This window comes from Tachysurus vachellii, chromosome 26 (genome assembly GCF_030014155.1).
Source record: "Tachysurus vachellii isolate PV-2020 chromosome 26, HZAU_Pvac_v1, whole genome shotgun sequence".
In the NCBI taxonomy this organism is placed as follows: domain Eukaryota; kingdom Metazoa; phylum Chordata; class Actinopteri; order Siluriformes; family Bagridae; genus Tachysurus; species Tachysurus vachellii.
In genome coordinates, this window is record NC_083485.1 from 3,796,513 (window position 1) to 3,811,735 (window position 15,223).

At 38.8% G+C, this 15,223-nt stretch overlaps 1 long non-coding RNA gene across 4 annotated transcripts; it reads right to left on the reverse strand.

Annotated features, from left to right (window-relative positions):
* Nucleotides 1–201: 201 nt before the first annotated feature.
* LOC132840841 (uncharacterized) lies at nt 202–11,131 on the reverse strand. Of its 4 annotated transcripts, none has more exons than XR_009647842.1 (4): nt 11,117–11,131; nt 1,672–1,824; nt 602–882; nt 202–493 (listed from the first exon to the last, which is right to left on the reverse strand). It is a non-coding gene; the product is annotated as an uncharacterized LOC132840841 (long non-coding RNA). The 4 variants fall into 4 exon arrangements; XR_009647840.1 differs by lacking the exon at nt 11,117–11,131 and adding an exon at nt 2,492–2,506; XR_009647841.1 differs by lacking the exon at nt 11,117–11,131 and adding an exon at nt 2,003–2,012.
* Nucleotides 11,132–15,223: the final 4,092 nt, after the last annotated feature.

The following is a 15,223-nucleotide window of genomic DNA, read 5'->3' on the forward strand; positions in this document are numbered from 1 at the left end:
AAAGAAACATCTCATGCATTTATTATATATATATATATATATATATATATATATATATATATATATATATATATATATATATATATATTTATATAAAAAAACAACTAGGATACATTATTATTAAATGATATGCCAAAGATTTTGTATAAAAACGTGACTTCAATACAATGTTGAGTCTTTAGTCAAGAAATGATTAGAAGCTTTGAAAGATACAATCAATTTTTATTATGAATAAAAGAAGTAGGAAAAAAAGCACAAGTAAGACGTTAGACTGCTGGGTAACATTTCCAGAGTTTCTGTATCCATAACTTTGTATGAATTGGCTTTAGTGCCTTTTAACATGTATTCATTGTCGATTTGAAACCACATAAAATATGATGTATAGGATGAGGAAAATGATCCCAATGACCAGTGCGGCGATATTCAGCTTTTTGGCCATACTGGAGTGTGCATTAGCTCTTGGAGAATCACCAATAGTGTTAGCCGTGTCAGTCTATAACAAAAAGTTCTGTTTAGAATAAAAGTTCTTCATTTTTTTTCACTTTTTTTTTTCTTTCTTTGATAATAAATACTGTCAAAGAATAGATGATATTCGACTTACCCGGCAGGAGAACACAATTGCAATGATTCCAATAGGCAGACAGCAGCATAGTGTGTTAAAGATGGACCAAGCCAGGTATGTGGGCGCTTGGACTACACCAGGATGCATGGTCGCTTTTCCTTCCATTTTCCACTCTCGAGTGCTGGCTGGCTGTGTGAGTAAAGCGTCAGGAAGAATGTGGCTGATGAGGTTTAGCAGAACTTTGAGTTATTCACGGTGGGGTGTGGCCAAATGTTAGTGGGATGGTGGGGGATGGTGGTAAAAGTAAAGATCTGATTTCTCTAGAGACACAAGAAGAGTAAAAAAAAAAAACATGCTTGAAAACCATAGAAAAAAATGAGTAAAACTACACTAAACACAAGCTACGTGATACACGAGAGCGATTACTATCAGCATCATTGAAACCTGGTGGCAAACTTTGATGAGAACTTTTGTTTTTGTGCCAAGAAATTTTTTTTTTTCATTTCTGCTTCTTTTTTTTTCTCCTTGTATTGCCCAACATGAATCAGTTTGAATCAGTGCAGTCATGTAATCGGTCCATCTACATTTACACCTATTTCCATTACATGTACATGGAACCACTTATTTTTGAGTTTGCACATAACAACACTGCTACTAACTGCTGCTATTCCACAAGGGTCCATACAGACTATAAACTGGTCATTTTCTGTATCTGTCCTGTCGTATATTATATTGACTGTCTGCACTGTCTCTGGTCTTTTGTCCTTTCTCTTGCACTAGGTTTCACACTATGCACTTCATGCTATCCTTAGATCCGTGTTATTTTATATACAGTAACACCTTGATCCTGGAGGAACATTGTTTCATTTCACTATGTACTGTGTTGAAATATATAGAATAAGTAAGAAAAACAATGTGAGTAGTGTAAATAAGAAGTATTGCAGTTAATGTGCGAGGTAACGTAGTAACGTGCAAGGTTGTAACAGTTTACCTTGACGGACCGCTCAAACAAAACTTTCAACAAATATATTATCAGACAGGAAATTCCTGTGGCAGCAGGGAGCTCTACCTAGCAGCGGGATAAGCTTGTAAAGCAGGAAAGTAGTTACCTCAGACACTGTTTTTCTTCATGCTTGGGATCTCGCAAGCTGTCCAATTCGGAGCACAAACCTTAAGAGCAGGTCCTGGTGGCAATCCAGGGGTTAGTTATGGTTAGCTGTGTGGTTCCACTTGAGAAGTCTTTGAGCAAAATCAGACAAGTCCTAAATGTCAGACAAAGCCAGAGTAAAAAAAAACAAGCAAAAAAAAAAAAAAAAAAAAAAGAAAAAACAAAGTATGCTTCACAATTAGTGAAAGTTTAGTGCTGTTTATTTAAATACTGTGGGTTGTGTGGAATCAGAATTTGGGTGAGCTGGAATATTTCATATTTTATTGATTTACATTTCCCGAGATCCACCCACGCATTACAGTCAGCAAGGTCTTATTGTCTTTAAATGCCATTAGTTTATTCATGCGTTGACATTTGTGGTGAGGTGATGGTTCTGTAGTTGATGGAAACTATAGGCTAACGCTAGCAATGCTGTGGAATAAAAATGGTGCATGACCACTTGTGGGTTAGATAAACTGCATCTGCATCTTAAAAGGGAAATCATTATTTTTAAAGGTACAGTATCTATAATGAAACCTAATCATGTCTACATTACATGCCAATCTGAGCAAACCAAGAATTCCAAAATCAAGACCGCAGACACCATCTGTTGTAACCCATCTCAACTAATATCTGCTTAAAAACAGTAACTATGTCTTCTTGTCTCTCTTCTTGAGTTTGGTCATTTCGTTGGTTCTTGCTTTGCCTTTCACATGGACGGTTTTCCCTGAAAATGTTCTTGGTCCTCCAGATCTTGCCTCGACTCCCACAATTCCACTTACTGTAATTCCTATTTCCGTGATGCTGTGAGATGTAGAACATTTTTCCTTCTTTGCATGCATCAAGTATCTTTAGATATCTAGAGTGATTACTCTCTCTCTCACTCTCATTTTCTACCGCTTATCTGAACTACCTCGGGTCACGGGGAGCCTGTGCCTATCTCAGGCGTCATCAGGCATCAAGGCAGGATACACCCTGGACGGAGTGCCAACCCATCGCAGGGCACACACACACTCTCATTCACTCACGCAATCACACACTACGGACAATTTTCCAGAGATGCCAATCAACCTACCATGCATGTCTTTAGACCGGGGGAGGAAACCGGAGTACCCGGAGGAAACCCCCGAGGCACGGGGAGAACATGCAAACTCCACACACACAAGGAGGAGGCGGGAATCGAACCCCCAACCCTGGAGGTGTGAGGCGAACGTGCTAACCACTAAGTGATTACTGAGTGTTGAGAAAATGTTTGACGAAGCAGGGTATTTACGATCGAGATTACGATTCCTAATGCTAATTCTTCACAAACTATCAAGTCCCAACATGTCAATAAAGGAGTCCTGGGATTTCACAACAGAAAAAAACGTCCACACTTTTCCGTATACCATAAATACACGTGGAGCAACTTACATTTTGAGTTTTTATCAATAAAATATATTGATGCTGGATCACCAGATCACAGACTCTTCTATTTCATTTATTCATTTAAAAGTGCTAATTTAAGTCTCAGGGTCTTTAGACGTTGTTTGAAGAAAGTCACTGACTCAGCTATTCACACATCTACGCCAAGTTCATTCCACCACTGAGGTGTTGAAGTCTATCTTCCACTGGTACCCTGAGAGATGGTGTGACTAATCGAGCTGTGGGATCTGATTGAGTGTGGTGAAATGTGAAATCTGACAAGTTGCTACTGGTATATTTTTGTCTTTGCAGGCAAAATCCGATAATTGTTTTAAATCCGATATGTCAGCTACCGAAAACCGGGATTCCTTCTATATTTTGTGTCGTAACAGTAATTGTGTAATTGTGCAGTAATATTTGCTGGAAAGATGAAGTGAAATTTCTATTAAACTTTTTTTTAAAATTGTTGTTTCACTGACTGAATAAAATATTGTCAAAAAAACTTCGTGCTCCAATGAGAAGACGTATAATAACGTAATGTTTACATATTAGACGCTGAGGTGTGTCTCTAGAAACTAAGAAATGAGTGTCAGCACTATTACAGACACTCAGGAAAAAGAAAGTGTTAGCTCAGAAAGAAATGGGATCTAGATTACAAATTGATGAATTTAAAGTGTGTGTGCGTGTGTGTGTGTATTATACTGTATGTAGTGTATTTGATAAATTTATTTCTTCTTAATTTGCACCTCTTTTGTGCCTTACTTTGAACCTTTTACTTTATTTTTATACCTTAGTGTAATTTGCTATTTTTGCTTTTTTTATATATATTTTTATATTAAATTCGGAAAGTCGGATGTGGCAAATAAAATTTTAATTTTAATTTTGAACTTATTAGTAATTATACACATCCACTACTACTATTACATTCAAAATTTTATTTGTCACATACACAATCATACACAGCACACACACACACACACACACACACACACTCACTCACTCACACACACACACACTCACACACACACACACACTCACTCACACACACACACACACACACACTCTCTCTCTCTCTCACACACACACACACACTCACACACACACACTCACACTCACACACACACACACTCACACACACACACACTCACACATACACACACACATACACACACACACACTCACACACACTCACTCACACACACACTCACACACACACACACACACTCACACATACACACACACACACACACACACACCCACACACTCACACTCACTCACACACACACACACTCACACACACACACGCTCACACACACACACACACACTCACACACACACACACTCACACACACACACACACACACACACACACACACTCACTCACACACACACTCACACTCACACACACACACACTCATACACACTCATACACACACTCACACACACACACACACTCACACACACTCACACTCACACACACACACTCACACACACTCACACACACACACACACACACACACACACATCAGACTTTATGTGAACCAAACATTTTTTCTTACAGTAACTAATTTAATTTTAATAAAAAACTTATTATTTGAGACATTCATTCTGAAAATTTGAGTACATCAATATAAAAAGAATGACAACGACAAAAAAAATTACAAGATTGTAACAAAGGTTAATACAGTCTATAGACTTTTGTAATAGAAAATTGTTGTGAATAACAAAAATGACATTGAACATTCTTTATCAATACACTCACACACCTGAAATTAGGAACAGCAATGATAACAAAGGGGGACTGAACTGTTTTCCAACCTGCACACTAAGCATGAAACATAAGAACTTTGCAGATGTAAAGATTGCAGCCTGTGAAATGACAAGATCAGTGGAAGAGGCCACACGGACACATTATTATGAACCTTGAGTCCAGCATCTTGTGTAAATAGAGAACTGCTTTACAAACCAACTAACTCACTCTGTTCAGACTTAGGTCACACTTGCAAGTGTATTGAATAAATATGTTTGATATTCCACGGGACTCTGCTGCGTTCTTCTCTGCAACTTAGGAAAGAGTTGACTTGAACTATTATTTCTGATTAATAGAATAGAATTTCCTCCACACTTTCCATAGTTTACACAATATTTTTTTGGTCATGAAATGGTTTCACATCAAATTTTATATTTTATCAAATAAAATCAAATAAAATCAACTAAAATAAAATAAAATAAAATAATAATAATTTGAGCCAAGTGGAAAAAGTATTCAGTTACAATGTGCCATTGTACAATGCCAGATACAATGTGCCATAACACTGAGATTTGCTTGTAATACGTAAGTATTACATTTTGTGTGGTTTATTTAAAAAACTGATGAAAATGATGACAAAAATGACCCCAATGATCAGTGCGGCGATATTCAGGTTCCTTGCCATTCTGGAGTGCGCCATAGCTACTGCACCATCACCGATAGTGTTGGCCGTGTCAGTCTAGAATGAAAATGTCATTTTGTAATGTAGTTCTTTTTCCTGCCAAAGATAAGTAAAACTATTCCTTAGCAGTTGATGATATTCGTCTTACCCGGCAAGAGAACACGATTGCAAGGATTCCGAGAGGAAGACAGCAGCATAGTGTGTTAAAGATGGACCAAGCCAGGTATGTGGGTGCTGGGGCTGCACCAGTCATCCCAACCACATTTTGTTCCATTCTCTTCTCTTGAGAACTAGCGGTGTTAGTGAAGTGTCAGGAAGCTGTGAAATGAGGGTTAGCAGCAGATTATGGTTAAATATTGTCATTGGGGTGGGGTGGGGTGGGGTGGATTAGGTGACCTCAAGAGACAAACCAATGTCACATGAAATCAAACACATTTCTGATTCCTAACTAAAGAGAAATAAGAAAAGTGATGATAGATAGATAGATAGATATATGATGCATTGGGTGATCATTTTTTGATGGATGATAAACATTAAGATACAAAATATACTATTCTAGTGTAGGGGAGAAAAACTGTTGTAAAAACTCTTGTTTTGTTTTATTTGTTTTGCTTGTTTTTTGTCTTCTGTTTTCTTGCTAGTTTTTTTATTGGGTTTTATTTGTGTATTGATGGTTTGATTTTGTATTGTGTAGCTTTATGTTTTTATTTTGATTACATTTTCTTGTCTTTTTTTGTTTCTGTTTTAACTTGTTTTTGCTTGTATTTAAATGACTTTTTTTTGTTCTATATTCGTTTGTTTGTTTATTTTTTTTCACTTTTCCTGGTAGCAAACGTGGGAACGTGCTCAGTCTTTAACCTCGTGTGAAACCTTGCAAAATCAATTGTTGCAAAACCAACAGAGAAAGAAAAAAAAAAGTGCAACGAAAGGGGAATGGAAAATGTCTGCGCAGTAATTGTCCTTTGAAGTCATTGAGGTTTTGAGGGGTTTTTTTTTCTTTTGGAAATTACCTACACACAGTGAGTCTAAAGAAACTGCTTAAGAGTTTTTTCTAATATTTTAAAGAAAATGATTTTGCATGAATCAAAATGATTTTTTTCTAAAATTGGTAAATGTTTATGGTTTGTTTGTGCTGAATTCATTCATTGCTCTTTGTATATGTGAATAATTCTATTAGATATTGTGGATTTGTATACAAGAACGTATACAAGAACCGCTGATGCTATCATGAGTCATAAGTCGGTGACACCACAACGACCGTAATACTTTTCTCATTAAGGAACTAAATTCTACATGTTTTGGCATTGATTTTTTTCATGAATTCAAAGCCGTGCTTTAGCTGGTTCATTCCATTCCATTGAACATCTCCTGAAGTATTTCTCTTAAGTCGAGATGCCAAGGCTGTTACTCTGGTCACAACAATACAATCCCCAAAGTCAAAGCTGTAGGAATTGTACATATTCCTTATACAAACCGCAGTGCCATGTGAATAGAGGGAAGGAAATCTTCAACACACCCTACAGTACAGAAACATTAAAAGTTATATGAGCCAAAAGAGATGTGCTGCGACCTTGTGGGTGTGACTCTGCCAATCTCAGTTCAAACACTTAGGTGATTTTTTTTTTAATTCTTGCCAATTTAACTGCCGACTTCTATTGTCAGTTTGTAACATAACAGGATGTCTGTATTCACAGTACAGGTATATTGTTATCTTAGAATACCACATGTGTTTTTTTTTTTGTTTACTGGGCCTCTTATTGATGCTGATCTGCAGTGTGTTTATCTTTCAGCTGATCTTTCATTTTCAGCTGCATAGCTACATCTCCGACTCTCGTACATGTCTCCAGTGGACCACGTTTAGGCATCATCAAAGCAAGCAAAAGCAAAAAGCAAGCAAAAGCAAAAAGCAAGCAAAAGCAAAAAGTCTGAAGGTTTATGAAGTTCTCATGTATTACCCAGGTGATAATCACAGACTCTGGCAGTCATTTAGTGTGACCAGAGTAACCGAGTAGATATGATGTCAAATAATGTGTTCAATTATTTCAGTTAAGACCTAAAAACATTTCAAGACGATTAAAATTCAAAACGCGAGTAATCTCAACTTAAAATCTTTAGTTTCATCACCAATAGTGAAGAAAATGGATTACTTTTAGTTTCATTTTTAAAAATATGAAACTTTGGAGAAGAAATAAGTCCATATTATTTACAGTGAGGGAAACTTAATACAAAAATATTATAATGCTAGAAGGTTTAACAAATCTGTTTCTCCTCATGCCAGTCCTCATGGTCTAATACAATATCACAATGCAACATCAACCCCTTGACTGAATGAATAGAATGAGTAGAAATGAGATCGGTGCAGTGCATTGCTGACAACTAGTGTCACAATATTTCTGAACAAGTCTTTCTTTCATGCATTTTGTCTCTGAATGCCCTCATTCGGATTCGTTTTCCCCATGAATGCTCGAGCAATCGCTCAATAACGACTGTATTATTGTGTGCATGTGTAATTTTGCGATACCGAAGGATTCCGTTCTCATAAAGCACTAAAATTACGACAGATACTTTTGCGTATAAAGCAAAAACCGTCTTAAAAACAAGGAAGTTATCTTTAAAAACAACCTTTGTGCATTAAGAAAATAAAAAGTCTTTGCTTGTTCCAACACAGTAAATCTCCCATAAGATCTGCTTCAGGCTTGAAACATTCCTTTTTCATGACTAATCCTTTCCTCGTTGGTCATGGAAGGAAATCTGCACCACATTTGATCTATTTACTAATTTACCTAAAATTATTTACCTACTAACAGTTTTTGTAGGAAAAAAAACACCCAATAACCCTTGTACAAAATGAAATGTGATTGTAGCCTCGTGTACTAAAAATTAAACGAATTAAAAACTTTTACACACAGAAAGTGTTTTTTTTAACTTTGGCTCTCTGCCACCTTCGACAAAAGTCTTTAATACGTCTCGTCCCACACACTGTTACGAAATACTCTCAGAGACTCGTCATTGCTTGTAAACTCCAACCTCCCATTCACACAAGTGAGATATCAGTTTGCCTACTGGGCAAACAGAGCACATACTTTTACCTTCAAACCGTACAGAAATCATAGAGAGAGGCCCACATGGGCTGCTGAAGTCCTGGAAAAAATAAAAATGAGCACATGTTTCCTTTTAACATTGGTCATGACATTTTAGCAGAAATCTCTCTCTCTCTCTCTCTCTCTCTCTCTCTCTCTCTCTCTCTCTCTCTCTCTCTCAGGATGTACTCGCCCCTTTGGCCACAACCTGCCTGTAAATTATGCCTACACACAACCCCCACGACTACGACCCTTTCCCGCGCATCGTGCCCCAGTGGTTTTGACGTATGTATGTTACAAAACTGAACATGCCATTCAAGTGAAAGTGTTTTTGTGTATCTGGGTTGTAGCTGCCTGTTGCTCAATGGCATACATTCTTCAAGGTTTTACTTGGCACAAGATATAAGCTTCAACTTGGTGTAACGTGCCTGCTTGGTGCACACGAATGACCGAGTTACTGTGATGACATTCTGCAAAACGATCTGCTGGAATTCGTTGTGTGTTTGGCCTTGTGACATGACCATGAGTCTCATGGATAAAACATTGACAGGAGACAAACTCTCTCTAAGTATCCACACGGAACGGAAGTATCCAGAAAACGGAAGTATTTTACGGAAGTATTTTACGGAAGTATCCAGAAAAAAGACATGAAATTCTATCTAATTCTGCTGAAATTTGGATGCTTTTCGCTATCAGATTTCAGACTGTCGAGAACACACACACACTCAAACCACGCAAAATTAGGACGACCCCCAGTGGCCATGAAACGAGATGAAATCCACCATAGAGGAAATTCAAGTTGACATGTCAGTACAAGTAAGAGGAGTAACAAAAAAAAACTACCAATACATTGAGAAAAAATAGTTTTATAGTATAAGATAAACAGACCTATAAAAATTAACCTGCATACATGGATACCTGATACATATTATGCATACATGGCAACACAGTGGAAGAGGGTATATAGTTTCAAATCCCTAGGAGTGCGTGTCACAGTTGAGCTCATTTCTTTTAAGGAAAGCCCAGAAGCACCATCATTTTCTAAGGAAATGAAACAAAAAAGCAGTCGTTCTGAACAAGCAAACTGAGGAATACCTTCAACCTGTGGTTGCTCAAGATGCTCACACAAAACAAAATGTAAACAAACACCCCTTAGTTCCACATGGGACTTTAAATATTTATCCTTCAACTTATTCTGTAGAAGAAAAACTGTGCTTTACTTTTGAACGTTCTCTTGGTCAGCTTGAACATGCTGTTCTAGGTTCTACTTGGTTTCCTAATTTTTAGCAGCCAAATTAATGTTTAATAATCTAGCAATGGAACCAAAAATACACTAAACACTAGTGATATATATACCAACCAATAAACCAGCAATTCCCGCCTCCGCCTTGTGTGTGTGGAGTTTGCATGTTCTCCCCGTGCCTCGGGGGTTTCCTCCGGGTACTCCGGTTTCCTCCCCCGGTCCAAAGACATGCATGGTAGGTTGATTGGCATCTCTGGAAAATTGTCCGTAGTGTGTGATTGCGTGAGTGAATGAGTGTGTGTGTGCCCTGCGATGGGTTGGCACTCCGTCCAGGGTGTATCCTGCCTTGATGCCCGATGACGCCTGAGATAGGCACAGGCTCCCCGTGACCCGAGGTAGTTCTGATAAGCGGTAGAAGATGAGTGAGTGAGTGAGTGAGTGAGTGAATAAACCAGCACACCGGTGAGTAACACCAGGAGAGGGCAGTGTTGCCTCTCAAATTATGCTGCAGTTCCATCCTATGTGTAGAACCGGATCCTGAGGCAGCACCAAAAAACACCCTAACAAAAAAAGCCTGGATTTTTAAGACCTGATAATTTAGCACAATAACACAGTTGGTCCTCTGTGACTTCCTCACGTCTCTTATTCACCGACCGTAGCTATGGATTTGAGACGGTGTGAAATTTTTATGTCTGTGTTTTGACCCCAGCTGAATTTTCAAAAAGGACTGAAAATCATTTCTGATAAAATGATAAAGAAAATATATTTTTCATTACTTTCCTAACAGTTTTATCATGCAGTAGAGTTTTTAGCGTTTAACAGATTTATTTATTTATTTATTTTAAAGCTCATGCTCAGTTTTCCACTCTGGTAAATGTCTGCAACAATACAGTAATATGACCCTTGAACGAACTTTTTTTACACAAACTTGACTTGTCTCTATTTTATACCGTGTGCCAAAAACAAAATGCACATGTCAGAATGATTTACATTTGTATGGGTTAAGGACACTTGGAACTTTCAGATCACATGTTTTCTCACACGGCTTTGTCAATGCTGCTACCTACACTTTCACATATATGTGTTGTATTATTCCATTATCCAGATAACACACATGAATACAGTAGAACCAAACCGATGTTAACCAAAATGAACATAGGACAGCTTTATTCCAGTAATACAATAAACCCCCAAGACATGCTAAGGCATGTCACGCATTTCACAGGAAGTCCATTCTGATTTACCTACCACACATCTTACTTCAGTTTAGTGGCTCGTTCATACGGTTGTTGGTCTGGAATCGCAACTCTTGAGGGAAGCCTGAGAGGGCAAACAGATTTCTGTTAATGCTTCGGCTTTAGACATGAGCCTCAGCTTGGACGCACTTGAGTATTTCCTGTTTGAAAATCACATCCAAATTTCATGCCCGTGCATACAAAGTTGTACGCGACTAAAATGTGATGACAGGACGACCAGACGCATTGACAGTTAAATCACTCCTTTAAAACAGTCAAACAAAGTGAAAGGCAGGGATGTCAGGGATGATAAAGCGAGGAATAAAACATGACAGATCATGTTATAGGAAAATAATGAATGATGGGGTGGTGTGATGTGTCCCGGCAGAAAGCTGAGGTATTTTTTTAGCACCATGACCATATGCCAGTTATTATGAATACACGATATAATTTTTTATTCATTTAAAGTCACATTTAGTTTTGTGCAACGTCAGCTTGAACAACAAAAGTTAGTGGATGGAGGTGAACTACAGTGAGAAATCAGAGGCAACACTGCCCTCTTCTGCTGCTACAGACCTCATACAAGTTATTCATTGTTTTTCTACAAGAATAATTTAAAGTATTTTTAACGACCTTGCACAAAAAATTCGAACCATCAGAGAGACCAGACATACTATCAGGGGTGCACACAATCATACTATAATAGGAGAATGCAAGTGCGAGCTTTCAATGGTTTTATTTAACCTAGCAAACAGAGCATGATCCGAAAACAATGCGAGCAAACACTTATAGGTCATGCTATCAGCAAACAACATAGAGTACATTGGTCTATGCAGAATTTGATAAACAGAAAACATGGAAGTAGTATGTCCAAGATGGTGGTGCGGCAGTACCATGTACCATGCCGGGTACAATGGTGCTAGCTCCGTGGCCCTGGAGAAAGGTTGTTTCATTTCACTGTTTAATGCATCAGCTGCTGTATATATGGTTAAAACGACAATAAAAGCTTCTTGACTTGACTTGACTTGACTTTACTAGGACAGCCCTAAAACAGCAAACAGAATGCATGGTAACAAATGGTACACCATAACACTGATCACATACTTTGCAATGATTCTGTGTACTGAGGGTCCTTTAAAATTGTGAATGTTGTGAGATTGTATCATTACTCTGGTGAGTAAGAAAGTGAGAGAGTCCGGGTGCTACAGTCATCAGCAGCCATGTTTGTAAGTTGAAGTGTAGTTAGACAGTTGATTCTGGTGTCAACATGACAGAACCCCACTCTGAAGTGCTACCTTCAAGAGCGATCCTTCCCATAGGCATCCCATTAAGCCATGGACCTGGTTGATTGTGGTCGCATGCATAAAATTACTGGCATAGTAGGGAATCAAGAATATCATAGAGCTGGAATCCAGCAAATTTACTTAGATCTGTAGCCCTCACAATCAATAAAATACTTCAGCTTACCCTCTCAGAATTTTCAATCAAGTAAACATGAAAGGATGGGCTAGGCGACTATGGTGTGATTAAACCAGCTTGTAGGTAATATTCTTTATTCGCTGGAGGGCTTTTGAATTGACCGACACATCGGTGTGTCTACTTACCAATAGATCTTGGGTGGAGAGGTATACCCTCTCTCTCTCTCTCATTTTCTACCGCTTATCCGAACTACCTCGAGTCACAAGGAGCCTGTGCTTATCTCAGGCGTCATCGGGCATCAAGGCAGGATACACCCTGGATGGAGTGCCAACCCATCGCAGGGCACACACACACACTCTCATTCACTCACGCAATCACACACTACCGACAATTTTCCAGAGATGCCAATTGATTGACAGGTTGATTGGCATCTCTGGAAAATTGACCGTAGTGTGTGATTGCGTGAGTGAATGAGAGTGTGTGTGTGTGTGCCCTGCGATGGGTTGGCACTCCGTCCAGGGTGTATCCTGCCTTGATGCCCGATGACGCCTGAGATAGGCACAGGCTCCCCGTGACCCGAGGTAGTTCAGATAAGCGGTAGAAAATGAATGAATGAACTTGGATCCTTTAAAAAGTATATGTTTATTAAAAAGTGATTAAATCTTGGCTCTAAAGTGCCCTTGAAATTCATGGCGAGCCGTGATTGTATTCAGTTAATGATGTTGAAGTTCCTTTTTAAAAAGGGTAATCAGACAGGGATTTAAAATGATCCACTATAGCTAATATTATTTGAGATACGCTAATGTGTGGCAATGGATCCACCGTTGGTAAAATTAGGTTTCAGGATTTGATGGGAACAGATACGTTCAATATACGTGTATAGAGTTGGACGTCGATGTGATCAAAACAAGTTTTATATTTCTATTTAAATTCTAAAAGCTTAATTAAATTACAGTTGGTTGGCCAAGACCGGCTTCAAAATGATCAGAATATCTCTAAATATTTTTCTGGCAAAATATGTGAAATTGCAAAGATTCTAAATTTGCACAATATTGAATTTGTGTATAAATACATTATCATCACTCCTTAAGAGCTACTGTCATATCTATTTATCTAATTATCTTCTGATCAATCTGAAATAAAAATTCGACTGCACAGCCAAAGAATATACGAACCGCAATCATGTTTTGCTTGCGGTTTGCGTGGCAGGAGATTTGTCCGAGAGCAGAAGAGGCTCATCCACAGCCAGCGTTAAAGGGCATCTTCTTCCCAGAGAGCTGGTTCAGATCATGGCTGTGATTTGAATCTGATTGAATGTGACATATTATGGCTGCGAGCAGAAATTAAATTAGACAGGTTCTTTTTCTATCCCTTGCCATCATCTTATTAGACTTGCAAGTGCTTGTATTAGCTCACATTGGAGAGCTATCCCTTACACTTGACACCGTGTACTGTACCACTCAAGTGTGCGGGAACAGTGACCGAGTGTAGTGGATAATACCGAATCGTACGTACTGCAGTGGCTCCATATACATTCTAAATGGATTTTTTTGGGCATGTTTAAGTAGGTTTCGTCACCAATGTTCTGGGAAAGATGTTAACATTTAATGGAAAGGATTGTCCCTACAGTTAAGACTCAATTCTTTTCTTTATTATAGGCTTCACGGTTGAGTGGAGTGTGATTGAGAGGAGAACAGGGTTATAACCTCTGAGACCTTTACGTGATTGATTATAGTGTTCAGTACTACTAGTAGAAAACACTGGTATTCAAGACACATCTATACTGCAAAACTATTTAATTCTTGATTCTTATTCATTTGGTATAACAGCAGCCTTGACACTTCTTGTGGCTGCAAGACAAATCACAGATTTATGTTCATTCTAATAGGTTTTATTTCAGAATATTACTTTCGGGGGCACGGTGGCTTAGTGGTTAGCACGTTCGCCTCACACCTTCAGGGTTGACATTCCCGCCTCCGCCTTGTGTGTGTGGAGTTTGCATGTTCTCCCCGTGCCTCGGGGGTTTCCTCCGGGAACTCCGGTTTCCTCCCCCGGTCCAAAGACATGCATGGTAGGTTGATTGGCATCTCTGGAAAATTGTCCGTAGTGTGTGATTGCGTGAGTGAATGAGAGTGTGTGTGTGTGCCCTGCGATGGGTTGGCACTCCATCCAGGGTGTATCCTGCCTTGATGCCCGATGACACCTGAGATAGGCACAGGCTCCCCGTGACCCGAGGTAGTTCGGATAAGCGGTAGAAAATGAATGAGTGAGAGAATATTACTTTCAGCTTTTTGACACGACACGTCGTGCTTTCTGAATTATCCGTACCATGACAAGCTGGGTGTTTAAACCTTATTAAATTCATTAGAGAGAAGAGAAGGAGGTAATTGAATACTTTTTTTAAGCTTGGTGCTAATCAGGCATGATTCCACAGGTCCTCTCGGTGGAAAAGCAACACATAGGTACTGATCACTTGGCTCACTTTATTCTCACATACGTTCCTCACCTCTTTTCCTTTTAGCATCTTATGGGGCATCAGGTGGTGTTGGAACTCATCAGACCAAAGGCGTAACCAATTCTAGCCTGCAGTTCAAGTGATGGTCATGTCTAGAGATTTTTAAGCTTTTTGCAATTGAGGCCCCAGGTGAGAGAGGCAGCGAGAGAGGATGGTGAAGAAAGACCTATGAGCCCATGCTGCTTG